This window comes from Anser cygnoides, chromosome 20, assembly GCF_040182565.1.
Source record: "Anser cygnoides isolate HZ-2024a breed goose chromosome 20, Taihu_goose_T2T_genome, whole genome shotgun sequence".
In the NCBI taxonomy this organism is placed as follows: Eukaryota; Metazoa; Chordata; class Aves; order Anseriformes; family Anatidae; genus Anser; species Anser cygnoides.
Genome location: NC_089892.1, coordinates 13012208 through 13037074, shown reverse-complemented (window position 1 = coordinate 13037074; position 24867 = coordinate 13012208).

Below are 24867 nucleotides of genomic sequence, written 5' to 3'. Positions count from 1 at the left end.
TGCCAGTGCACTCTCTGGACTCACTGCAGTGCATCCCCAGTGGTGCCTGTGCACTCGCTGGACTCACTGCAGTGCATCCCCAATCGTACCAGTGCACTCTCTGGACTCACTGCACTGCATCCCCAGTGGTGCCACTGCAACCTCTGGTCTCACTGCAGTGCATCCCCAGTGGTGCCAGTGCACTCTCTGGACTCACTGCAGTGCATCCCCAGTGGTACCAGTGCACTCTCTGGACTCACTGCACTGCACCCCCAGTGGTGCCAGTGCACTCTCTGGACTCACTGCACTGCATCCCCAGTGGTGCCAGTGCACTCTCTGGACTCACTGCACTGCATCCCCAGTGGTGACAGTGGACTCTCTGGACTTGCCGGGGTGCATACCCAGTGGTGCCAGTGCACTCTCTGGAGTCACCGGGGTGCATCCCCAGAGGTGCCAGTGCACTCCCTGGACTCACTGCCCTACATCTCCAGTGGTGCCAGTGCACTCTCTGGACTCACTGTACTGCATCCCCTGTGGTGCCTGTGAAGTCTCTGGACTCACTGCAGTGCATCCCCAGTGGTGCAAGTGCAATCTCAGGACTCACAGCAGTGCAGCTCCAGTTGGTGCCAGTGCACTCTCTGGAGTCACTGCAGTGCATCCGCAGTGGTGCCACTGCACTCTCTGGACTCACTGCACTGCATCCCCAGTGGTGCCAGTGCACTCTCTGGACTCACTGCAGTGCATCCCCTGTGGTGCCATTGCACTCTCAGGACTCACTGCAGTGCATCCCCAGTGGTGCCAGTGCACTCTCTGGACTCACTGCACTGCATCCCCAGTGGTGCCTGTGAAGTCTCTGGTCTCACTGCACTGCATCCCCAGTGGTGCCAGTGCACTCTCTGGACTCACTGCACTGCATCCCCATTGCTGACAGTGCCCTCTCAGGACTCAGTGCACTGCATCTCCAGTGGTGCCAGTTCACTCTCTGGACTAACTGCACTGCATCCCGAGTGGTGCCAGTGGCTCTCTGGACTCATTGCACTGCATCACCAGTGGTGCCAGTGCACTCTCTGGACTCACTGCAGTGCATCCCCAGTGGCGCCAGTGTACTCTCTGGACTCACCGCACTGCATCCCCAGTGGTGCCAGTGCACTCTCTGGACTCACTGCACTGCATCCCCAATGGTGCCACTGCACTCTCTGGACTCACTGCACTGCATCCCCTGTGGTGCCAGTGCACTATCTGGACTCACTGCACTGCATCACCAGTGGTGCCAGTGCACTCTGTGGACTCACTGCACTGCATCCCCAGTGGTGCCAGTGCACTCTCTGGACTCACTGGACTGCATCCCCAAGGTGCCAGTGCACTCTCAGGACTCACTGCAGTGCATCCCCAGTGGTGCCAGTGCACTCTCTGGACTCACTGCACTGCATCCCCAGTGGTGACAGTGCACTCTCTGGACTCACTGCACTGCATCCCCAGTGGTGCCAGTGCACTCTCTGGACTCACTGCACTGCATCCCCAGTGGTGCCACTGCACTCTCTGGACTCACTGCAGTGTATCCCCTGTGATGCCAGTGCACTCTGTGGACTCAGTGCACTGCATCCCATTGGTGCCAGTGCACTCTCTGGACTCACTGCACTGCATCCCCAGTGGTGCCAGTGCACTCTCTGGACTCACTGCACTGCATCCCAGTGGTGCCAGTGCACTCTCTGGACTCACTGCAGTGCATCCCCAGTGGTGCCAGTGCACTCTCTGGACTCACTGCAGTGCATCCCCAGTGGTGCCAGTGCACTCTCTGGACTCACTGCACTGCATCCCCTGTGGTGCCAGTGCACTCTCTGGACTCACTGCAGTCCATCCCCAGTGGTGCCAGTGCACTCTCTGGACTCACTGCAGTGCATCCCCACTGGTGCCAGTGCACTCTCTTTACTCACTGAACTGCATCCCAATGGTGCCAGTGCCCTCTGTGGACTCACTGCACTACATCGCCAGTGGTGCCAGTGCACTCTCTGGACTAACTGCAGTGCATCCCCAGTGGTGCCAGTGCACTCTCTGGACTCACTGCACTGCATCCCCAGTGGTGCCAGTGCACACTCTGGACTCACTGCAGTGCATCCCCAGTGGTGCTAGTGCACTCTCTGGACTCACTGCACTGCATCCCCAGTGGTGCCAGTGCACTCTCTGGACTCACTGCACTGCATCCCCAGTGGTGACAGTGCACTCTCAGGAGTCACTGCGCTGCATCCCCAGTGGTGCCAGTGCACTCTTTGGCTCACTGCACTGCATCCTCTTAGGTGCCAGTGCACTCTCTGGACTCACTGCAGTGCATCCCCAGTGGTGCCAGTGCACTCTCTGGACTCACTGCACTGCATCCCCAGTGGTGCCAGTGCACTCTCTGGACTCACTGCAGTGCATCCCCAGTGGTGACAGTGCACTCTCTGGACTCACTGCACTGCATCCCCAGTGGTGCCAGTGCACTCTCTGGACTCACTGCACTGCATCCCCAGTGGTGCCAGTGCACACTCTGGACTCACTGCAGTGCATCCCCAGTGGTGCCAGTGCACTCTCTGGACTCACTGCAGTGCATCCCCAGTGGTGCCAGTGCACTCTCTGGACTCACTGCACTGCATCCCCAGTGGTGCCAGTGCACTCTCTGGACTCACTGCACTGCATCCCCAGTGGTGCCAGTGCACACTCTGGACTCACTGCAGTGCATCCCCAGTGGTGCTAGTGCACTCTCTGGACTCCATGCACTGCATCCCCAGTGGTGCCAGTGCACTCTCTGGACTCACTGCACTGCATCCCCAGTGGTGCCAGTGCACTCTGTGGACTCACTGCACTGCATCCCCAGTGGTGCCAGTGCACTCTTTGGCTCACTGCACTGCATCCTCTTAGGTGCCAGTGCACTCTCTGGACTCACTGCAGTGCATCCCCAGTGGTGCCAGTGCACTCTCTGGACTCACTGCACTGCATCCCCAGTGGTGCCAGTGCACTCTCTGGACTCACTGCACTGCATCCCCAGTGGTGCCAGTGCACTCTCTGGACTCACTGCACTGCATCCCCAGTGGTGCCAGGGCACTCTCTGGACTCACTGCACTGCATCCCCAGTGGTGCCAGTGCACTCTCTGGACTCACTGTGCTGCATCCCCAGTGGTGCCAGTGCACTCTCTGGACTCACTGCAGTGTATCCCCTGTGGTGCCAGTGCACTCTGTAGACTCACTTCACTGCATCCCAGTGGTGCCACTGCACTCTCTGGACTCAGTGCACTGCATCCCCAGTGGTGCCAGTGCACTCTCTGGACTCAGTGCACTGCATCCCCAATGGTGCCAGTGCACTCTCTGGACTCACTGCAGTGCATCCCCAGTGGTGCCTGTGCACTCTCTGGACTCACTGCACTGCATCCCCAGTGGTGCCAGTGCACTCTCTGAGCTCACTGCACTGCATCCCCAGTGGTGCCAGTGCACTCTCTGGACTCACTGTGCTGCATCCCCAGTGGTGACAGTGCACTCTGGACTCACTGCACTGCATCCCCAGTGGTGCCAGTGCACTCTCTGGACTCACTGCAGTGCATTCCTTGTGGTGCCATTGCACTCACAGGACTCACTGCACTGCATCCCCAGTGGTGCCAGTGCACTCTCTGGACTCACTGCACTGCATCCCCATTGGAGCCAGTGCACTCTCTGGACTAACTGCAGTGCATCCCCAGTGGTGCCAGTGCACTCTCTGGACTCACTGCACTGCATCCCCAGTGGTGCCACTGCACTCTCTGGACTCAGTGCACTGCATCACCAGTGGTGCCAGTGCACTCTCTGGACTCAGTGCAGTGCATCCCCAGTGGTGCCAGTGCACTCTCTGGACTCACTGCACTGCATCCGCAGTGGTGCCAGTGCACTCTCTGAGCTCATTGCACTGCATCACCATTGGTGCCAGGGCACTCTCCGGACTCACTGCAGTGCATCCGCAGTGTTGCCAGTGCACTCTTTCGAGTCACTGCACTGCATCCCCATTAGTGCCAGTGCATTCTCAGGAGTCACTGCAGTGCATCCCCAGTAGTGCCATTGTACTCTCTGGTCTCACTGCACTGCATCCCCAGTGGTGCCAGTGCACTCTCTGCACTCACTGCACTGCATCCCCAGTGGTGCCAGTGCACGCTCAGGACCCACTGCAGTTCATCCCCACTGGTGCCAGTGCACTCTCTGGACTCACTGCACTGCATCCCCACTGGTGCCAGTGCACTCTCTGCACTCACTGCACTGCATCCCCAGTGGTGCCAGTGCACTCTCTGGACTCACTGTGCTGCATCCCCAGTGGTGCCAGTGCACTCTCTGGACTCACTGCAGTGTATCCCCTGTGGTGCCAGTGCACTCTGTGGACTCACTTCACTGCATCCCAGTGGTGCCTGTGCACTCTCTGGACTCAGTGCACTGCATCCCCAATGGTGCCAGTGCACTCTCTGGACTCAGTGCACTGCATCACCAGTGGTGCCTGTGCACTCTCTGGACTCACTGCACTGCATCCCCAGTGGTGCCAGTGCACTCTCTGAGCTCACTGCACTGCATCCCCAGTGGTGCCAGTGCACTCTCTGGACTCACTGTGCTGCATCCCCAGTGGTGACAGTGCACTCTCTGGACTCACTGCACTGCATCCCCAGTGGTGCCAGTGCACTCTCATGACTCACTGCACTGCATCCCCATTGGAGCCAGTGCACTCTCTGGACTAACTGCATTGCATCCCCAGTGGTGCCAGTGCAATTATTGGCCTCACAGCAGTGCAGATCAGTGGTGCCAGAGCACTCTCTGAACTCACTGAACTGCATCCCCAGTGGTGCCAGTGCACTCTCTGGACTCACTGCACTGCATCAAAGTGGTGCCACTGCACTCTCTGGACTCACTGCAGTGTATCACCATTGGAGCCGGTGCACTCTCTGGACTCACTAAACTGCATCCCCAGTGGTGCTAGTGCACTCTCTGGACTCACTGCAGTGCATCCCCAGTGGTGCCAGTGCACTCTCTGGACACACCGGGGTGCATCCCCAGTGGTGCCAGTGCACTCTCTGGACTCACTGCAGTGCATCCCCACTGGTGCCAGTGCACTCTCTGGACTCACTGCACTGCATCCCCAGTGGTGCCAGTGCACTCTCTGGACGCACTGAACTGCATCCCCACTGGTGCCAGTGCACTCTCTGGACTCACTGCACTGCATCCCCAGTGGTGCCAGTGCACTCTCTGGACTCACTGCACTGCATCCCCAGTGGTGCCAGTGCACTCTCTGGACTCACTGCACTGCATCCGCAGTGGTGCCAGGGCACTCTCCGGACTCACTGCACTGCTTCCCCAGTGGTGCCAGTGCACTCTTTCGAGTCACTGCACTGCATCCCCATTAGTGCCAGAGCATTCTCTGGACTCACTGCAGTGCATCCCCAGTGGTGCCAGTGTACTCTCTGGACTCACTGCACTGCATCCCCAGTGGTGCCAGTGCACTCTCTGGACTCACTGCAGTGCATTCCTTGTGGTGCCATTGCACTCACAGGACTCACTGCACTGCATCCCCAGTGGTGCCAGTGCACTCTCTGGACTCACTGCACTGCATCCCCATTGGAGCCAGTGCACTCTCTGGACTAACTGCATTGCATCCCCAGTGGTGCCAGTGCACTCTCTGGACTCACTGCACTGCATCCCCAGTGGTGCCAGTGCACTCTCTGGACTCAGTGCACTGCATCACCAGTAGTGCCAGTGCACTCTCTGGACTCACTGCACTGCATCCCCAGTGGTGCCAGTGCACTCTCTGGACTCACTGCACTGCATCCCCAGTGGTGCCAGTGCACTCTCTGAGCTCATTGCACTGCATCACCATTGGTGCCAGGGCACTCTCCGGACTCACTGCAGTGCATCCCCACTGGTGCCAGTGCACTCTTTCGAGTCACTGCACTGCATCCCCATTAGTGCCAGTGCATTCTCTGGACTCACTGCAGTGCATCCCCAGTAGTGCAATTGTACTCTCTGGACTCACTGCACTGCATCCCCAGTGATGCCAGTGCACTTTCTGGAGTCACTGCAGTGCATCCCCTGTTGTGCTAGTGCACTCTCTGCTCTCACTGCACTGCATCCCCAGAAGTGCCAGTGCACTCTCTGGACTCACTGCACTGCATCCCCAGTGGTGCCAGTGCACTCTCTGGACTCACTGCACTGCATCCCCAGTGGTTCCATTGCACTCTCTGGACTCACTGCACTACATCCCCAGTGGTGCCTGTGCACTCTCTGGACTCAGTGCAATGCATCCCCAGTGGTGCCAGTGCACTCTCTGGACTCACTGCAGTGCATCCCCAGTGGTGCCAGTGCACTCTCTGGACTCACTGCACTGCATCCCCAGTGGTGCCAGTGCACTCTCTGCACTCACTGCACTGCATCCCCAGTGGTGCCAGTGCACGCTCAGGACCCACTGCAGTGCATCCCCACTGGTGCCAGTGCACTCTCTGGACTCACTGCAGTGCATCCCCAGTGGTGCCAGTGCACTCTCTGGAGTCACTGCGCTGCGTCCCCAGTGGTGACAGTTCACTCTCTGGACTCACTGTGCTGCATCCCTAGTTGTGCCAGTGCACTCTCTGGACTCACTGCACTGCATCCCCAGTGGTGCCAGTGCACTCTCTGAGCTCACTGCACTGCATCCCCAGTGGTGCCAGTGCACTCTCTGGACTCACTGCACTGCATCCCCAGTGGTGCCAGTGCACTCTCAGGACTCACTGCACTGCATCAACAGTGGAGCCAGTGCACTCTTTGGACTCACTGCACTGCTTCCCCAGTGGTGCCAGTGTAGTCTCTGGACTCACAGCAGTGCATCCCCAGTGGTGCCAGTGCAATTATTGGCCTCACAGCAGTGCAGATCAGTGGTGCCAGAGCAGTCTCTGGACTCACTGAACTGCATCCCCAGTGGTGCCAGTGCACTCTCTGGACTCACTGCACTGCATCAAAGTGGTGCCACTGCACTCTCTGGACTCACTGCAGTGTATCACCATTGGAGCCGGTGCACTCTCTGGACTCACTAAACTGCATCCCCAGTGGTGCTAGTGCACTCTCTGGACTCACTGCAGTGCATCCCCAGTGGTGCCAGTGCACTCTCTGGACTCACTGCACTGCATCCCCAGTGATGACAGTGCACTCTCTGGACGCACTGCACTGCATCCCCAGTGGTGCCAGTGCACTCTCTGGACTCACTGCACTGCATCCCCAGTGGTGCCAGTGCACTCTCTGGACTCACTGCACTGCATCCCCAGTGGTGCCAGTGCACTCTCTCGACTCACTGCACTGCATCACCATTGGTGCCAGGGCACTCTCCGGACTCACTGCAGTGCATCCCCAGTGGTGCCAGTGCACTCTTTCGAGTCACTGCACTGCATCCCCATTAGTGCCAGTGCATTCTCTGGACTCACTGCAGTGCATCCCCAGTGGTGCCAGTGTACTCTCTGGACTCACTGCACTGCATCCCCAGTGGTGCCAGTGCACTCTCTGGACTCACTGAACTGAATCCCCAGTGGTGCCAGTACACCCTCTGGACTCACTGTAGTGCATCCCCAGTGGTGCCAGTGCACTCTCTGTAGTCACTGCGCTGCGTCCCCAGTGGTGACAGTTCACTCTCTGTACTCACTGTGCTGCATCCCCAGTGGTGTCAGTGCACTCTCTGGACTCACTGCAGTGTATCCCCTGTGGTGCCAGTGCACTCTGCGGACTCACTGCACTGCATCCCAGTGGTGCCAGTGCACTGTCTGGACTCACTGCACTGCATCCCAATGGTGCCAGTGCACTCTCTGGACTCACTGCAGTGCATCCCCAGTGGTGCCAGTGCACTCTCTGGACTCACGGTGCTGCATCCCCAGTGGTGCCAGTGCACTCTCTGGACTCACTGCGCTGCATCCCCAGTGGTGCCAGTGCACTCTCTGGACTCACTGCGCTGCATCCCCATTAGTGCCAGTGCACTCTCTGGACTCACTGCACTGCATCCCCAGTGGTGCCAGTGCACTCTGTGGACTCACTGCACTGCATCCCCAGTGGTGCCAGTGCACTCTTTGGCTCACTGCACTGCATCCTCTTAGGTGCCAGTGCACTCTCTGGACTCACTGCAGTGCATCCCCAGTGGTGCCAGTGCACTCTCTGGACTCACTGCACTGCATCCCCAGTGGTGCCAGTGCACTCTCTGGACTCACTGCACTGCATCCCCTGTGGTGCCAGTGCACTCTCTGGAATCACTGCACTGCATCCCCAGTGGTGCCAGTGCACTCTCTGGACTCACTGCACTCCATCCCCACTGGTGCCAGTGCACTCTCTGGACTCACTGTGCTGCATCCCCAGTGGTGACAGTGCACTCTCATGACTCACTGCACTGCATCCCCATTGGAGCCAGTGCACTCTCTGGACTAACTGCATTGCATCCCCAGTGGTGCCAGTGCAATTATTGGCCTCACAGCAGTGCAGATCAGTGGTGCCAGAGCACTCTCTGAACTCACTGAACTGCATCCCCAGTGGTGCCAGTGCACTCTCTGGACTGACTGCACTGCATCAAAGTGGTGCCACTGCACTCTCTGGACTCACTGCAGTGTATCACCATTGGAGCCGGTGCACTCTCTGGACTCACTAAACTGCATCCCCAGTGGTGCTAGTGCACTCTCTGGACTCACTGCAGTGCATCCCCAGTGGTGCCAGTGCACTCTCTGGACACACCGGGGTGCATCCCCAGTGGTCCCAGTGCACTCTCTGGACTCACTGCAGTGCATCCCCACTGGTGCCAGTGCACTCTCTGGACTCACTGCACTGCATCCCCAGTGGTGCCAGTGCACTCTCTGGACGCACTGAACTGCATCCCCACTGGTGCCAGTGCACTCTCTGGACTCACTGCACTGCATCCCCAGTGGTGCCAGTGCACTCTCTGGACTCACTGCACTGCATCCCCAGTGGTTCCAGTGCACTCTCTGGACTCACTGCACTGCATCCGCAGTGGTGCCAGGGCACTCTCCGGACTCACTGCACTGCTTCCCCAGTGGTGCCAGTGCACTCTTTCGAGTCACTGCACTGCATCCCCATTAGTGCCAGTGCATTCTCTGGACTCACTGCAGTGCATCCCCAGTGGTGCCAGTGTACTCTCTGGACTCACTGCACTGCATCCCCAGTGGTGCCAGTGCACTCTCTGGACTCACTGCAGTGCATTCCTTGTGGTGCCATTGCACTCACAGGACTCACTGCACTGCATCCCCAGTGGTGCCAGTGCACTCTCTGGACTCACTGCACTGCATCCCCATTGGAGCCAGTGCACTCTCTGGACTAACTGCATTGCATCCCCAGTGGTGCCAGTGCACTCTCTGGACTCACTGCACTGCATCCCCAGTGGTGCCAGTGCACTCTCTGGACTCAGTGCACTGCATCACCAGTGGTGCCAGTGCACTCTCTGGACTCACTGCACTGCATCCCCAGTGGTGCCAGTGCACTCTCTGGACTCACTGCAGTGCATCCCCAGTGGTGCCAGTGCACACTCTGGACTCATTGCACTGCATCACCATTGGTGCCAGGGCACTCTCCGGACTCACTGCAGTGCATCCCCACTGGTGCCAGTGCACTCTTTCGAGTCACTGCACTGCATCCCCATTAGTGCCAGTGCATTCTCTGGACTCACTGCAGTGCATCCCCAGTAGTGCAATTGTACTCTCTGGACTCACTGCACTGCATCCCCAGTGATGCCAGTGCACTTTCTGGAGTCACTGCAGTGCATCCCCTGTTGTGCTAGTGCACTCTCTGCTCTCACTGCACTGCATCCCCAGAAGTGCCAGTGCACTCTCTGGACTCACTGCACTGCATCCCCAGTGGTGCCAGTGCACTCTCTGGACTCACTGCACTGCATCCCCAGTGGTTCCATTGCACTCTCTGGACTCACTGCACTACATCCCCAGTGGTGCCTGTGCACTCTCTGGACTCAGTGCAATGCATCCCCAGTGGTGCCAGTGCACTCTCTGGACTCACTGCAGTGCATCCCCAGTGGTGCCAGTGCACTCTCTGGACTCACTGCACTGCATCCCCAGTGGTGCCAGTGCACTCTCTGCACTCACTGCACTGCATCCCCAGTGGTGCAAGTGCACGCTCAGGACCCACTGCAGTGCATCCCCACTGGTGCCAGTGCACTCTCTGGACTCACTGCAGTGCATCCCCAGTGGTGCCAGTGCACTCTCTGGAGTCACTGCGCTGCGTCCCCAGTGGTGACAGTTCACTCTCTGGACTCACTGTGCTGCATCCCTAGTGGTGCCAGTGCACTCTCTGGACTCACTGCACTGCATCCCCAGTGGTGCCAGTGCACTCTCTGAGCTCACTGCACTGCATCCCCAGTGGTGCCAGTGCACTCTCTGGACTCACTGCACTGCATCAACAGTGGAGCCAGTGCACTCTTTGGACTCACTGCACTGCTTCCCCAGTGGTGCCAGTGTAGTCTCTGGACTCACAGCAGTGCATCCCCAGTGGTGCCAGTGCAATTATTGGCCTCACAGCAGTGCAGATCAGTGGTGCCAGAGCAGTCTCTGGACTCACTGAACTGCATCCCCAGTGGTGCCAGTGCACTCTCTGGACTCACTGCACTGCATCAAAGTGGTGCCACTGCACTCCCTGGACTCACTGCAGTGTATCACCATTGGAGCCGGTGCACTCTCTGGACTCACTAAACTGCATCCCCAGTGGTGCTAGTGCACTCTCTGGACTCACTGCAGTGCATCCCCAGTGGTGCCAGTGCACTCTCTGGACTCACTGCACTGCATCCCCAGTGGTGACAGTGCACTCTCTGGACGCACTGCACTGCATCCCGAGTGGTGCCAGTGCACTCTCTGGACTCACTGCACTGCATCCCCAGTGGTGCCAGTGCACTCTCTCGACTCACTGCACTGCATCACCATTGGTGCCAGGGCACTCTCCGGACTCACTGCAGTGCATCCCCAGTGGTGCCAGTGTACTCTCTGGACTCACTGCACTGCATCCCCAGTGGTGCCAGTGCACTCTCTGGACTCACTGAACTGAATCCCCAGTGGTGCCAGTACACTCTCTGGACTCACTGTAGTGCATCCCCAGTGGTGCCAGTGCACTCTCTGTAGTCACTGCGCTGCGTCCCCAGTGGTGACAGTTCACTCTGTACTCACTGTGCTGCATCCCCAGTGGTGTCAGTGCACTCTCTGGACTCACTGCAGTGTATCCCCTGTGGTGCCAGTGCACTCTCTGGACTCACTGCACTGCATCCCCGTTGGAGCCAGTGCACTCTCTGGACTAACTGCATTGCATCCCCAGTGGTGCCAGTGCACTCTCTGGACTCACTGCACTGCATCCCCAGTGGTGCCAGTGCACTCTCTGGACTCAGTGCAGTGCATCCCCAGTGGTGCCAGTGCACTCTCTCGACTCACTGCACTGCATCCGCAGTGGTGCCAGTGCACTCTCTGAGCTCATTGCACTGCATCACCATTGGTGCCAGGGCACTCTCCGGACCCACTTCAGTGCATCCCCAGTGGTGCCAGTGCACTCTTTCGAGTCACTGCACTGCATCCCCATTAGTGCCTGTGCACTCTCTGCTCTCACTGCACTGCATCCCCAGAAGTGCCAGTGCACTCTCTGGACTCACTGCACTGCATCCCCAGTGGTGCCAGTGCACTCTCTGGACTCACTGCACTGCATCCCCAGTGTTTCCATTGCAATCTCTGGACTCACTGCACTGCATCCCCAGTGGTGCCTGTGCACTCTCTGGACTCAGTGCAATGCATCCCCAGTGGAGCCAGTGCACTCTCTGGACTCACTGCACTGCATCCCCAGTGGTGCCAGTGCACTCTCTGCACTCACTGCACTGCATCCCCAGTGGTTCCAGTGCACGCTCAGGACCCACTGCAGTGCATCCCCACTGGTGCCAGTGCACTCTCTGGGCTCACTGCAGTGCATCCCCAGTGGTGCCAGTGCAGTCTCTGGAGTCACTGCGCTTCGTCCCCAGTGGTGACAGTTCACTCTCTGGACTCACTGCTGCATCCCTAGTGGTGCCAGTGCACTCTCTGGACTCACTGCAGTGCATCCCCTGTGGTGCCAGTGCACTCTCTGGACTCACTGCACTGCATCCCCAGTGGTGCCAGTGCACTCTCTGGACTCACTGCACTGCATCAACAGTGGAGCCAGTGCACTCTTTGGACTCACTGCACTGCTTCCCCAGTGGTGCCAGTGTAGTCTCTGGACTCACTGCAGTGCATCCCCAGTGGTGCCAGTGCAATTATTGGCCTCACAGCAGTGCAGATCAGTGGTGCCAGAGCACTCTCTGGACTCACTGAACTGCATCCCCAGTGGTGCCAGTGCACTCTCTGGACTCACTGCACTGCATCAAAGTGGTGCCACTGCACTCTCTGGACTCACTGCAGTGTATCACCATTGGAGCCGGTGCACTCTCTGGACTCACTAAACTGCATCCCCAGTGGTGCTAGTGCACTCTCTGGACTCACTGCAGTGCATCCCCAGTGGTGCCACTGCACTCTCTGGACTCACTGCACTGCATCCCCAGTGGTGCCAGTGCACTCTCTGGACTCACTGCAGTGCATCCCCACTGGTGCCAGTGCACTCTCTGGACTCACTGCACTGCATCCCCAGTGGTGCCAGTGCACTCTCTGGACGCACTGCACTGCATCCCCAGTGGTGCCAGTGCACTCTCTGGACTCACTGCACTGCATCCCCAGTGGTGCCAGTGCACTCTCTGGACTCACTGCACTGCATCACCAGTGGTGCCAGGGCACTCTCCGGACTCACTGCACTGCATCCCCAGTGGTGCCAGTGCACTCTTTCGAGTCACTGCACTGCATCCCCATTAGTGCCAGTGCATTCTCTGGACTCACTGCAGTGCATCCCCAGTGGTGCCAGTGTACTCTCTGGACTCACTGCACTTCATCCCCAGTGGTGCCAGTGCACTCTCTGGACTCACTGAACTGAATCCCCAATGGTGCCAGTACACTCTCTGGACTCACTGCACTGCATCCCCAGTGGTGCCAGTGCACTCTCTGGACTCACTGCACTGCATCACCAGTGGTGCCAGGGCACTCTCCGGACTCACTGCACTGCATCCCCAGTGGTGCCAGTGCACTCTCTGGACTCACTGCACTGCATCCCCAGTGGTGCCAGTGCACTCTCTGGACTCACTGCACTGCATCACCAGTGGTGCCAGGGCACTCTCCGGACTCACTGCACTGCATCCCCAGTGGTGCCAGTGCACTCTTTCGAGTCACTGCACTGCATCCCCATTAGTGCCAGTGCATTCTCTGGACTCACTGCAGTGCATCCCCAGTGGTGCCAGTGTACTCTCTGGACTCACTGCACTTCATCCCCAGTGGTGCCAGTGCACTCTCTGGACTCACTGAACTGAATCCCCAATGGTGCCAGTACACTCTCTGGACTCACTGCAGTGCATCCCTCATGGTGCCAGTGCACTCTCTGTAGTCACTGCGCTGCGTCCCCAGTGGTGACAGTTCACTCTCTGTACTCACTGTGCTGCATCCCCAATGGTGCCAGTGCACTCTCTGGACTCACTGCAGTGTATCCCCTGTGGTGCCAGTGCACTCTGCGGACTCACTGCACTGCATCCCATTGGTGCCTGTGCACTGTCTGGACTCACTGCACTGCATCCCAATGGTGCCGGTGCACTCTCTGGACTCACTGCAGTGCATCCCCAGTGGTGCCAGTGCACTCTCTGGACTCACTGCAGTGCAGCTCCAGTTGGTGCCAGTGCACTCTCTGGACTCACTGCAGTGCATCCCCAGTGGTGCCAGTGCACTCTCTGGACTCACTGCAGTGTATCCCCTGTGGTGCCAGTGCACTCTGCGGACTCACTGCACTGCATCCCAGTGGTGCCTGTGCACTGTCTGGACTCACTGCACTGCATCCCAATGGTTCCGGTGCACTCTCTGGACTCACTGCAGTGCATCCCCAGTGGTGCCAGTACACTCTCTGGACTCACTGCAGTGCATCCCCTGTGGTGCCATTGCCCTCTCTGGACTCACTGCACTGCATCCCCAGTGGTGCCAGTGCACTCTCTGGACTCACTGCAGTGCATCCCCAGTGGTGCCAGGGCACTATCTGCAGACAATGCAGTGCATCCCCAAAGGTGACAGTGCACTCTCTGGACTCACTGTACTGCTCGAGCCGCGGCAGCCGCTCCAGCCGCGGTAGCCCCTCCAGCCTCCGCAGCCGCTCCAGCCGCTCCAGCCGCGTCAGCCGCTCCAGCCGCGGCAGCCTCTCCATCCGCGGCATACGCTGTAGCCGCTCCAGCCGCTCCAGCCGCGGCAGCCGCTCCAAACCCGGCAGGCGCTCCAGCCGCGGCATCCGCGGCAGCCGCTCCATCCGCGGCAACCGCTCCAACCGCGGCAGCCGCTCCAAACGTGGCAGCCGCTCCACTCGGTAGCGGCTTTCGCGGCTGCCGCGGCTGGAGCGGCTGCCGCGGCTGGAGCGGCTGCCGCGGCTGGAGCGTCTAGACCGTCTGGCACGGCTGGAGGGGCTACAGCGTCTGGAGCGGCTGAGGCGGCTGGAGCGGATGCCGCGGCTGGAGCAGTGCCGTGAGTCCAGAGAGTGCACTGGCACCACAGGGGATGCACTGCAGTTACTCCAGAGAGTGCACTGGAACCACTGGGGATGCAGTTCAGTGAGTCCAGAGAGTGCACTGGCACCACCGGGGATTCAGATACATTCTCACTGCAGTGAGATCCCCAGTAGTGCCAGTGCACTCTCTGGACTCACTGCACTGCATCCCCATTGATGACAGTGCCCTCTCTGGACTCAGTGCACTGCATCCCCAGTGGTGCCAGTGCACTCTCTGGACTCACTGCAGTGCATCCCCAGAAGTGCCAGTGGCTCTCTGGACTCATTGCACTGCATCATCAGTGGTGCCAGTGCACTCTCTGGACTCACTGCATTGCATCCCCAATGGTGCCAGTGCACTCTCTGGACTCACTGCAGTGCATTCCCAGTGGTGTCAGTGCACTCTCTGAACTAACTGCAGTGAATCCCCGCTGGTGCCAGTGCACTCTCTGGACTCACTGCACTGCATCCCCAGTGGTGCCAGTTCACTCCGTGGACTCAATGAACTACATCCCCAATGGTGCCAGAGCACTCTCTCGACTCACTGCACTGCATCCCCAGTGGTGCCAGTGCACTCTCTGGACTCACTGCACTGCATCAACAGTGGTGCCAGTGCACTCTTTGGACTCACTGCACTGCTTCCCCAGTGGTGCCAGTGTAGTCTCTGGACTCACTGCGGTGCATCCCCAGTGGTGCCAGTGCAATTATTGGCCTCACAGCAGTGCAGATCAGTGGTGCCAGAGCACTCTCTGGACTCACTGCACTGCATCAAAGTGGTGCCACTGCACTCTCTGGACTCACTGCAGTGTATCACCATTGGAGCCGGTGCACTCTCTGGACTCACTAAACTGCATCCCCAGTGGTGCTAGTGCACTCTCTGCCCTCACTGCAGTGCATCCCCAGTGGTGCCAGTGCACTCTCTGGACACACCGGGGTGCATCCCCAGTGGTGCCAGTGCACTCTCTGGACTCACTGCACTGCATCCCCATTTGGTGCCAGTGCACTCTCTGGACTCACTGCACTGCATCCCCAGTGGTGCCAGTGCACTCTCTGAACTCACTGCACTGCATCACCAGTGGTGCCAGGGCACTCTCCGGACTCACTGCACTGCATCCCCAGCGGTGCCAGTGCACTCTTTCGAGTCACTGCACTGCATCCCCTTTAGTGCCAGTGCATTCTCTGGACTCACTGCAGTGCATCCCCAGTGGTGCCAGTGTACTCTCTGGACTCACTGCACTGCATCCCCAGTGGTGCCAGTGCACTCTCTGGACTCACTGAACTGAATCCCCAGTGGTGCCAGTACACTCTCTGGACTCACTGCAGTGCATCCCTCGTGGTGCCAGTGCACTCTCTGTAGTCACTGCGCTGCGTCCCCAGTGGTGACAGTTCACTCTCTGTACTCACTGTGCTGCATCCCCAGTGGTGCCAGTGCACTCTCTGGACTCACTGCAGTGTATCCCCTGTGGTGCCAGTGCACTCTGCGGACTCACTGCACTGCATCCCAGTGGTGCCAGTGCACTGTCTGGACTCACTGCACTGCATCCCAATGGCGCCAGTGCACTCTCTGGACTCACTGCAGTGCATCCCCAGTGGTGCCAGTGCACTCTCTGGACTCACTGCAGTGCAGCTCCAGTTGGTGCCAGTGCACTCTCTGGACTCACTGCTCTGCATCCCCAGTGGTGCCAGTACAGTCTATGGACTCACTGCAGTGCAACCCCTGTGGTTCCATTGCCCTCTCTGGACTCACTGCACTGCATCCCCAGTGGTGCCAGTGCACTCTCTGGACTCACTGCAGTGCATCCCCAGTGGTGCCAGGGCACTATCTGCAGACAATGCAGTGCATCCCCAAAGGTGTCAGTGCACTCTCTGGACTCACTGTACTGCTCGAGCCGCGGCAGCCGCTCCAGCCGCGGTAGCCCCTCCAGCCTCCGCAGCCGCTCCAGCCGCTCCAGCCGCGGCAGCCGCTCCAGCCGCGGCAGCCTCTCCATCCGCGGCATACGCGGTAGCCGCTCCAGCCGCTCCAGCCGCGGCAGCCGCTCCAACCGCGGCAGGCGCTCCAGCCGCGGCAGCCGCGGCAGCCGGTCCAGCCGCGGCAGCCGCTCCATCCGCGGCAGCCGCTCCAGCCGTGGCAGCCGCTCCAACCGCGGCAGGCGCTCCAGCCGCTCCAGCCGTTGCAGCCGCTCCATCCGCGGCAGCCGCTCCAGCCGTGGCAGCCGCTCCAACCGCGGCAGGCGCTCCAGCCGCTCCAGCCGTTGCAGCCGCTCCAGCCGCGGCAGCCGCTCCAACCGCGGCAGCCGCTCCAGCCTTGGCAGCCTCTCCACTCGTTAGCGGCTTTCGCGGCTGCCGCGGCTGGAGCGGCTGGAGCGGCTACCGCGGCTGGAGCGGCTGCCGCGGCTGGAGCGGCTGCGGCGGCTGGAGCGTCTAGAGCGTCTGCCGCGGCTGGAGGGGCTACAGCGTCTGGAGCGGCTGAGGCAGCTGGGGCGGATGCCGCGGCTGGAGCAGTGCCGTGAGTCCAGAGAGTGCACTGGCACCAAAAGGGATGCACTGCAGTTACTCCAGAGAGTGCACTGGAACAACTGGGGATGCAGTTCAGTGAGTCCAGAGAGTGCACCGGCACCACCGGGGATTCAGATACATTCTCACTGCAGTGAGATCCCCAGTGGTGCCAGTGCACTCTCTGTAGTCACTGCGCTGCATCCCCAGTGGTGACAGTGCACACTCTGGACTCACTGCAGTGTATCCCCTGTGGTGCCAGTGCACTCTGTGGACTCACTGCACTGCATCCCAGTGTGCCAGTGCAATCTGTGGACTCACTGCAGTGCATCCCTAGTGGTGCCAGTGCACTCTCTGGACTCACTGCAGTGCATCCCCAGTGGTGCCAGTGCACTCTCTGGACTCACTGCAGTGCATCCCCTGTGGTGCCAGTGCACTCTCTGGACTCACTGTACTGCATCCCCAGTGGTGCCAGTTGACTCTCTGGGCTCACTGCACTGCCCCAGCCGCGGCACCCGCTCCAGCCGCCTCAGCCGCTCCAACCGCGGTATTCCCTCTAGCCGCGGCAGACGCTCTAGACGCTCCAGCCGCGCAGCCGCTCCAGCCGCGGCAGCCGCTCCAGCCTCGGCAGCCGCGGCACCCGCTCCAGCCTCGGCAGCCGCTAAAGCCGCTACCGAGTGGAGCGGCTGCCACGGCTGGAGCCGCTGCCGCGGTTGGAGCGGTTGCCGCGGCTGGAGCGTCTGCCGCGGCTGGAGCGCCTGCCGCGAATGGAGCGGCTGCCGCGGCTGGACCGGCTGCCGCGGCCGCCGCGGCTGGAGCGGCTGGAGCGGCTGCCGAGGATGGAGGAGCTACCGCGGCTGGAGCGGCTGCCGCGGCTCGAGCAGTACAGTGAGTCCAGAGAGTGCACTGTCACCTTTGGGGATGCAATGCATTGTCTGCAGAGAGTGCCCTGGCACCAGTGGGGATGCACTGCAGTGAGTAAAGAGAATGCACTGGAACCATTGGGGTTGCACTGCAGTGAGTCCACAGAGTGCACTGGCACCACTGGGGATGCACTCCAGTGATTCCAGAGAGTGCACTGGCACCACTGGGGATGCAGTGCAGTGAGTCCAGAGAGTGCACTGGCACCACTGGGGATGCAGTGCAGTGAGTCCAGAGAGTGCACTGGCACCACTGGGGATGCAGTGCAGTGACTCCAGAGAGTGCAGAGGCAGCACTGTTGATGCAGTGCTGTGACTCCAGAGAGTGCACTGGCAGCACTGGGGATGCAGTGCAGTGAGTCCAGAGAGTGCACTGGCACCACTGGGGACGCAGTGCACTGAGTCCAGAGAGTGCACTGGCACCACTGGGGATGCACTGCAGTGAGTCCAGAGAGTGCATTGGCACCACTGGCGATGCAGTGCAGTGAGTCCAGAGAGTGCACTGGCAGTACTGGGGATGCACTGCAGAGAGTCCAGAGAATGCTCTGGCACCACTGGGGATGCAGTTCAGTGAGTCCAGAGAGTGCACTGGCACCACTGGGGATACACTGCAGTGACTCCAGAGAGTGCACTGGCACCACTGGGGATGCACTGCAGTGAGTCCAGAGAGTGCACTGGCACCACTGGGGATGCAGTGCAGTGAGTCCAGAGACTGCACTGGCAGCAACTGGAGCTGCACTGCAGTGAGTCCTGAGATTGCACTGGCACCACTGGGGATGCACTACAGTGAGTCCAGAGACTACACTGGCACCACTGGGGATGCAGTGCAGTGAGTCCAGAGAGTGCACTGGCACCACTGGTAATGCACTGCAGTGAGTCCAAAGAGTGCACTGGCACCATTGGGTATGCAGTGCATGAGTGCAGAGAGTGCACTGGCACCACTGGGGATGCAGTGCAGTGAGTCCAGAGAGTGGACTGGCACCAGTGGGGATGGAGTGCAGTGAGTCCAGAGAGTGCACTGGCACCACTGGGGATGCAGTGCAGTGAGTCCAGAGAGTGCACTGGCTCCACTGGGGATGAACTGTAGTGAGTCCAGAGACTGCACAGGCATCACTGGGGATGCAGTGCAGTGAGTCCAGAGAGTGCACTGGCACCACTGGGGATGCAGTGCAGTGAGTCCAGAGAGTGCACTGGCACCACTTGGGATGCAATGCAGTGAGTCCAGAGAGTGCACTGGCACCACTGGGGATGCAGTGCAGTGAGTCCAGAGAGGGCACGGGCACCACTGGGGATGCAGTGCAGTTGAGTCCAGAGAGTGCACTGGCACCTTGGGGATGCAGTGCAGTGAGTCGAAAGAGTGCACTGGCACCACTGGGGATGCAGTGCGGTGAGTCCAGAGAGTGCACTGGCACCAGTGGGGGTGCACTGCAGTGAGTCCAGAGAGTGCACTGGCACCACTGGGGTTGCAGTGCAGTGAGTCCAGAGAGTGCACTGGCACCACAGGGGATGCACTGCAGTGAGTCCAGAGAGTGCACTGGCACCACTGGGAATGCAGTGCAGTGACTCAGAGAGTGCACTGGCACCACTGGGGATGCAGCACAGTGAGTCCAGAGAGTGCACTGGCACTACTGGGGATGCACTGCAGTGAGTCCAGAGAGTGCACTGGAACCACTGGGGATGCACTGCAGTGAGTCCAGAGAGTGCACTGGCACCACTGGGGATGCACCCCGGTGAGTCCAGAGATTGCACTGGCACCACTGGGGATGCACTGCAGTGTGTCCAGAGAGTGCACTGGCACCACTGGGGATGCACTGCAGTGAGGGCAGAGAGTGCACTGGGACCACTGGGGATGCAGTGCAGTGAGTCCAGAGAGTGCACTGGCACCACTGAGGATGCAGTGCAGTGACTCCAGAGAGTGCACTGGCACCACTGGGTATGCACTGCAGTGAGTCCAGAGAGTGCACTGGCACCACTGGGGATGCAATGCGGTGAGTCCAGAGAGTGCACTGGCACCACTGGGGATGCAGTGCAGTGAGTCCAGAGAGTGCACTGGCACCACTGGTGATGCAGTACAGTGAGTCCAGTGAGTGCACTGGCACCAATGGGGATGCACTGCAGTTAGGGCAGAGAGTGCACTGGCACCACTGGAGATGCAGTGCAGTGAGTCCAGAGAGTGCACTGGCACCACTGGGATGCAATGCGATGAGTCCACAGAGTGCGCTGGCACCACTGGGGATGTAGTGCAGTGAGTCCAGAGAGTGCACTGACACCACTGGGGATGCAGTGCGGTGAGTTCAGAGAGTGCACTGGCACCGCTGGGGATGCAGTGCAGTGAGTCCAGAGAGTGCACTGGCACCACTGGGGATGCAGTGCAGTGAGTCCAGAGAGTGCACTGGCACCACAGGGGATGCAGTGCAGTGAGTCCAGAGAGTGCACTGGCACCACTGGGGATGCAGTGCAGTGAGTCCAGAGAGTGCACTGGCACCACTGGGGATGCAGTGCAGTGAGTCCAGAGAGTGCACTGGCACCACTGGGGATGCAGTACAGTGAGTCCAGAGAGTGCACTGGCACCACTGGGGATGCAGTGCAGGGAGTCCAGAGAGTGCACTGGCACCACTGGGGATGCAGTGCAGTGAGTCCAGAGAGTGCACTGGCACCACTGGGGATGCAGTGCAGTGAGTCCAGAGAGTGCACTGGCACCACTGGGGATGCAGTGCAGTGAGTCCAGAGAGTGCACTGGCACCACTGGGGATGCAGTGCAGTGAGTCCAGAGAGTGCACTGGCACCACTGGGGATGCAGTGCAGTGAGTCCAGAGAGTGCACTGGCACCACTGGGGATGCAGTGCAGTGAGTCCAGAGAGTGCACTGGCACCACTGGGGATGCAGTACAGTGAGTCCAGTGAGTGCACTGGCAGCACCGGGGATGCACTGCAGTGAGGGCAGAGAGTGCACTGGGACCACAGGGGATGCAGTGCAGTGAGTCCAGAGAGTGCACTGGCACCACTGGGGATGCAGTGTAGTGACTAAAGATTGTGCACTGGCACCACTGGGGATGCAGTGCAGTGAGGCCAGAGAGTACACTGGCACCTCAGGGGCTGCACTGCAGTGAGTCCAGAGAGTGCACTGGCACCACTGGGGATGCAGTGCGGTGAGTCCAGAGAGTGCACTGGCACCTCTGGGGATGCACCTCGGTGAGTCCAGAGAGTGCTCTGGGAACACCGGGGATGCAGTGCAGTGAGTGCAGAGAGTGCACTGGCACAACTGGGGATGCAGTGCAGTGAGTCCAGAGAGTGCACTGGCACCACTGGGGATGCACTGCAGTGAGTCCAGAGAGTGCACTGGCACCACTGGGGATGCACTGCAGTGAGTCCAGAGAGTGCACTGGCACCACTGGGGATGCAGTGCAGTGACTCCAGAGAGTGCAGAGGCACCACTGTTGGTGCAGTGCTGTGACTCCAGAGAGTGCACTGGCACCACTGGGGATGCAGTGCAGTGAGTCCAGAGAGTGCACTGGCACCACTGGGGATGCAGTGCAGTGAGTCCAGAGAGTGCAATAGAACCACTGGGGATGCAGCGCAGTGAGTCCAGAGAGTGGACTGGCACCACAGGGGATGCAGTGCAGTGAGTCTAGAGAGTGCACTGGCACCAGTGGGTATGCACTGCAGTGACTCGAAAGAGTGCACTGGCACCACTGCGGATGCACTGCAGTGAGTCCGGAGAGTGCCCTGGCACCAATGGGATGCAGTGCAGTGAGTCCAGAGAGTGCACTGGCACCACTGGGGATGCAGTGCAGTGAGTCCAGAGAGTGCACTGGCACCACTGGGGATGCACTGCAGTGAGTCCAGAGAGTGCACTGGCACCACTGGGGATGCAGTGCAGTGACTCCAGAGAGTGCAGAGGCAGCACTGTTGATGCAGTGCTGTGACTCCAGAGAGTGCACTGGCACCACTGCGGATGCAGTGCAGTGAGTCCAGAGAGTGCACTGGCACCACTGGGGATGCAGTGCAGTGACTCCAGAGAGTGCAGAGGCAGCACTGTTGATGCAGTGCTGTGACTCCAGAGAGTGCACTGGCACCACTGGGGATGCAGTGCAGTGAGTCCAGAGAGTGCACTGGCACCACTGGGGACGCAGTGCACTGAGTCCAGAGAGTGCACTGGCACCACTGGGGATGCACTGCAGTGAGTCCAGAGAGTGCACTGGCACCACTGGCGATGCAGTGCAGTGAGTCCAGAGAGTGCACTGGCAGTACTGGGGATGCACTGCAGAGAGTCCAGAGAATGCGCTGGCACCACTGGGGATGCAGTGCAGTGAGTCCAGAGAGTGCACTGGCACCACTGGCGATGCAGTTCAGTGAGTCCAGAGAGTGCACTGGCACCACTGGGGATACACTGCAGTGACTCCAGAGAGTGCACTGGCACCACTGGGGATGCAGTGCAGTGAGTCCAGAGAGTGCACTGGCACCACTGGGGATGCAGTGCAGTGAGTCCAGAGACTGCACTGGCAGCAACTGGAGCTGCACTGCAGTGAGTCCTGAGATTGCACTGACACCACTGGGGATGCAGTGCAGTGAGTCCAGAGAGTGCACTGGCAGCAACTGGAGCTGCACTACAGTGAGTCCAGAGACTACACTGGCACCACTGGGGATGCAGTGCAGTGAGTCCAGAGAGTGCACTGGCTCCACTGTTCATGTAGTGCAGTGAGTCCAAAGAGTGCACTGGCACCATTGGGTATGCAGTGCATGAGTGCAGAGAGTGCACTGGCACCACTGGGGATGCAGTGCAGTGAGTCCAGAGAGTGGACTGGCACCAGTGGGGATGGAGTGCAGTGAGTCCAGAGAGTGCACTGGCACCACTGGGGATGCAGTGCAGTGAGTCCAGAGAGTGCACTGGCACCATTGGGATTGCAGTGCAGTGAGTCCAGAGAGTGCACTGGCACCACTTGGGATGCAATGCAGTGAGTCCAGAGAGTGCACTGGGACCACTGGGGATGCAGTGCAGTGAGTCCAGAGAGGGTACGGGCACCACTGGGGATGCAGTGCAGTGAGTCCAGAGAGTGCACTGGCACCTTGGGGATGCAGTGCAGTGAGTCCAGAGAGTGCACTGGCACCACTGGGGATGCAGTGCGGTGAGTCCAGAGAGTGCACTGGCACCAGTGGGGGTGCACTGCAGTGAGTCCAGAGAGTGCACTGGCACCACTGGGGTTGCAGTGCAGTGAGTCCAGAGAGTGCACTGGCACCACTTGGGATGCACTGCAGTGAGTCCAGAGAGTGCACTGGCACCACTGGGGATGCAGTGCAGTGACTCAGAGAGTGCACTGGCACCACTAGGGATGCACTGCAATGAGTCCAGATAGTGCACTGGCACCACTGGGGATGCAGTGCAGTGAGTGCAGAGAGTGCACTGGCACCACTGGGGATGCAGTGCAGTGGGTCCAGAGAGTGCACTGGCACCACTGGGGATGCAGCGCAGTGAGTCCAGAGAGTGCACTGGCACCACTGGGGATGCACTGCAGTGTGTCCAGAGAGTGCACTGGCACCACTGGGGATGCACTGCAGTGAGGGCAGAGAGTGCACTGGGACCACTGGGGATGCAGTGCAGTGAGTCCAGAGAGTGCACTGGCACCACTGAGGATGCAGTGCAGTGACTCCAGAGAGTGCACTGGCACCACTGGGTATGCACTGCAGTGAGTCCAGAGAGTGCACTGGCACCACTGGGGATGCAATGCGGTGAGTCCAGAGAGTGCACTGGCACCACTGGTGATGCAGTACAGTGAGTCCAGTGAGTGCACTGGCACCAATGGGGATGCACTGCAGTGAGGGCAGAGAGTGCACTGGCACCACTGGAGATGCAGTGCAGTGAGTCCAGAGAGTGCACTGGCACCACTGGGGATGCAATGCGATGAGTCCATAGAGTGCGCTGGCACCACTGGGGATGTAGTGCAGTGAGTCCAGAGAGTGCACTGACACCACTGGGGATGCAGTGCGGTGAGTTCAGAGAGTGCACTGGCACCACTGGGGATGCAGTGCAGTGAGTCCAGAGAGTGCACTGGCACCACTGGGGATGCAGTGCAGTGAGTCCAGAGAGTGCACTGGCACCACTGGGGATGCAGTGCAGTGAGTCCAGAGAGTGCACTGGCACCACTGGGTATGCAGTGCAGTGAGTCCAGAGAGTGCACTGGCACCACTGGGGATGCAGTGCAGTGAGTCCAGAGAGTGCACTGGCACCACTGGGGATGCAGTGCAGTGAGTCCAGAGAGTGCACTGGCACCTTGGGGATGCACTGCAGTGAGTCCAGAGAGTGCACTGGCACCACTGGGGATGCAGTGCAGTGAGTCCAGAGAGTGCACTGGCACCACTGGGGATGCAGTGCAGTGAGTCCAGAGAGTGCACTGGCACCACTGGGGATGCAGTGCAGTGAGTCCAGAGAGTGCACTGGCACCACTGGGGATGCAGTACAGTGAGTCCAGAGAGTGCACTGGCACCACTGGGGATGCAGTGCAGGGAGTCCAGAGAGTGCACTGGCACCACTGGGGATGCAGTGCAGTGAGTCCAGAGAGTGCACTGGCACCACTGGGGATGCAGTGCAGTGAGTCCAGATAGTGCACTGGCACCACTGGGGATGCAGTGCAGTGAGTCCAGAGAGTGCACTGGCACCACTGGGGATGCAGTGCAGTGAGTCCAGAGAGTGCACTGGCACCACTGGGGATGCAGTGCAGTGAGTCCAGAGAGTGCACTGGCACCACTGGGGATGCAGTGCAGTGAGTCCAGAGAGTGCACTGGCACCACTGGGGATGCAGTGCAGTGAGTCCAGAGAGTGCACTGGCACCACTGGGGATGCAGTACAGTGAGTCCAGAGACTGGACTGGCAG